Below are 598 nucleotides of genomic sequence, written 5' to 3' on the forward strand. Positions count from 1 at the left end.
GAGCAGCCAATGCTCTTAACTGCTAACCCATCTCTCCAGACCACTAGGAACATTTCTTAACCTTCCTGATCCTTAAATTCTTGTCATCAATACAGTGGGAAATCGTGATTGCAAGCGAAGGGAGTCTAAGGATTTGATAAGCAATGCCTAGCGCCCAGTAAGTCCTGTTTGCTATTAAGGAAGACAGTCCCCAGAAGCAGTAAGGCTGCTCCTGCTGAGGTGGGGCTGGGTAGGATTATGAATTCTGCCTCTGGATTCTAAGGAACTCACAAAGCCTAGTTTCTTCCACTTGCCTGTGCAAGTTACTACAGCTCTCTGTGCCTCTTCATCTGTGCAGTGAGGATGGGGCACACACCGTCAACAAAGCTTATAAATAACATGAGGTCCAGAGACTCTGGAGAACACACACACACACTTACACACACACACACACTCACACATTCTCAAGAGCCTTTCATGAAATCCTCAAAGTCAAATTTATTTCCATGAAGCTGGAATTTTGCTTGCCCTTTTGACTCTTTTTCTCTCACTGGTGTCAGCAGACTGCATGACATGTTGGGACATTGCTTTGCAGCGCCTGATGGGAAGCATGTCTGAC

This window comes from Mus caroli, chromosome 15 (genome assembly GCF_900094665.2).
Source record: "Mus caroli chromosome 15, CAROLI_EIJ_v1.1, whole genome shotgun sequence".
NCBI lineage: Eukaryota > Metazoa > Chordata > Mammalia > Rodentia > Muridae > Mus > Mus caroli.